At 36.8% G+C, this 2563-nt stretch overlaps 1 pseudogene; it reads left to right on the top strand.

The window, feature by feature from the left end:
• Positions 1-363: 363 nt before the first annotated feature.
• On the top strand, positions 364-2115 carry LOC131040638 (uncharacterized; annotated as a pseudogene).
• The last annotated feature ends 448 nt before the right edge of the window (positions 2116-2563 follow it).

The raw sequence follows: 2563 nt of genomic DNA, 5'->3' as shown, positions 1-2563 counted from the left end.
CTTCTTCTTCTTCTTCTTGTTCTTCTTCATCATCATTGAGAAACTGTCGATCGTGATCATCATCCACTTCATCTTCTACTTCTTCTGTATCTTTTTCTTCACTATCTTCTTCTTCCACCACATTATACTTTATTGGCCTTCCTCTTGGATCATGTCTAACAACAAATGACCAACCCGGTTTATGTGGAACCTCTGAGTAAAATTCTTGCTCACATTGGCTTGGAAGAACATAGGGCTCATCCCCAACTGGTTCAAATGACCTTGTATTTAGTAGTGGAAGTGAAAACTTCTAGTGTTGTGTCTACTCCATCTCAGAATGGGAATGGCGAAGGTGCTATAAGAGGAGCTGAGAAGGGTGTTGGAAGAAGTGGGGGTGTTTACAGTCCCCCATTTAAGCTGGCTCAAATGATGGAATATGTGGAAGACAAGAGCAGTGTGGAATACCAGCGCATGACATGGGATGCCCTTCAGAAGAGTATCAATGGGTTAGTAAACAAGGTAAATGCATCTAACATCAAGAACATCATTCCAGAGTTGTTTGCAGAGAATCTCATCCATGGGAGGGGTCTATTTTGTAGGTCTTGTATGAAATCCCAAATGGCATCCCCTGGATTTATAGATGTTTTTGTTGCGTTGGTTGCTGTGGTAAATACAAAATTTCCTGAAGTTGGCAATCTATTTTTGCGAAGAATTATTTTGTAGCTTAAGAGGGCATACAAACGCAATGACAAGAACATGTTGATAGCAGCAACCAAATTCATAGCTCATTTAGTGAATCAACAAGTTTCACATGAGATCATTGCCTTGGAACTTCTCACCCTTTTACTAGAGAACCCCACAGATGACAGTGTAGAGGTTGTTGTTGGGTTCATGAAAGAATGTGGTTCTTTGTTGCAAGACCTTTCACCCAAAGGTCTCTATGGGATTTTTGAAAGATTTAGAGGTATTCTCCATGAGGGGGAAATTGACAAACGAGTATAGTTTTTAATTGAAGGCCTTTTTGCAATTTGCAAAGCTAAGTTCAAGGGTCATCCAGCTGTGCATCCAGAATTAGATCTTGTATAGAAAGAAGATCAGTTAACACATGAAGTTTTCCTAGAAGATGAACTTGATCAAGAAGCTGGTTTGGATGTTTTCAAGCCAGATCCTGATTTCTTAGAGCATGAGGCAACCTATGAAAAACTAAAGAAAGATATCCTTGGAGATGCTTCTTCAGATGAAGCGGAAGGGGAGAATGATTCAGGAGATGATTTAGATGATGATGATGATCATGAAGAGGAAGGTGAGGAAGAACTGAGAATACAGGATGAGACAGAGACAAACTTGGTCAATTTAAGATGTACAATTTATTTGACAATCATGTAAAGTGTTGATTTTGAGGAAGTTGGTCATAAGCTACTAAAGTTCAAGATTGTACCTGGTCAAGAGATGGAATTATGCATCATGTTGTTAGAATGTTGTAGTCAAGAGAGAACATACCTTCGTTATTATGGTCATCTTGGGAAAAGATTTTGTATGATCAATAAAATTTATCAGGAATTTTTTGATAAGTGTTTTGTACAACAGTATTCTATGATACACAGACTCGAAACAAATAAATTGTGTAATATTGCAATATTTTTTGCCCACTTACTTGTCACAGATGCTCTTCCATGGCATTGTCTTGCTTATATACGTTTGACAGAGGAAGATACTACTTCCTCTTCCCATATTTTTATAAAGATTCTTTTCCAGGAGCTGGCAGAACAACTTGGTATATTGTTGCTTAATGAAAGGTTGAACGATCCAACAATGTGGGAGTCTTTTGATTCAATTTTTCCAAAGGACAATCCCAAAAATTTATGGTTTGCTAACAATTTCTTTACTTCTATTGGTCTTGGTGGTATCTCTAAGAGTTTATGTCAGTGTTTGAAGAATATGCCAAGGCTTATAATGTAGCAGCAAAAGTCTATTCCTGAGTCAGATGAATCTACCTCTAATGATGATTCTTCTAGTTCATCAAGTTCGTCAGATTCTGATACATCAGACTTAGATTCTGAGAGTGAAACTAATAGTGAGAGCAGTAAGGAGTCACCAAGAAAGAAAAATAATTCAAAGAATGACAATGAGTATTGAAAAATAAGAAGAAAGAAAAGGGCGAGGGCATCTGACTCGGAGGATGGAAGTGACAGTTAAAAAATCAGAAGGAAAAAGAAAAGGAATTAAAAATCTTTCTAGTTAGTTATTCAAGGCTCTAGTAGACACCGTTTTCCTGGACTGTGACAAACAAAAGAATCACTCCCAAGTGCTTTGGTTTTATAACGGATGATTATAAGATGCTACAATGTTGTCTTATGTATTTTAATAGCCATGGGTTTTAGAGTTCTGTACTTGACAGGTAATGGATAAACAGTGTTAGGAGGAGAAAATATTGAAGGCCAAGTGTAGATTGTGATAATACTAGATCAATGAATCCTGTTATGTATTGAGTATTTCTTATTTTCCATGTTGTGTGATATACCATAAGCAAACTAGAAATCTAAATTCAATAAGATGTTATGTGCTTAGATATTACTTTGAAAAT

This window comes from Cryptomeria japonica, chromosome 3 (assembly GCF_030272615.1).
Source record: "Cryptomeria japonica chromosome 3, Sugi_1.0, whole genome shotgun sequence".
Classification (NCBI taxonomy): domain Eukaryota; kingdom Viridiplantae; phylum Streptophyta; class Pinopsida; order Cupressales; family Cupressaceae; genus Cryptomeria; species Cryptomeria japonica.
The sequence above is the reverse complement of the archived record's forward strand: the minus strand, read 5'-3'. Positions and strand labels throughout refer to the sequence as shown.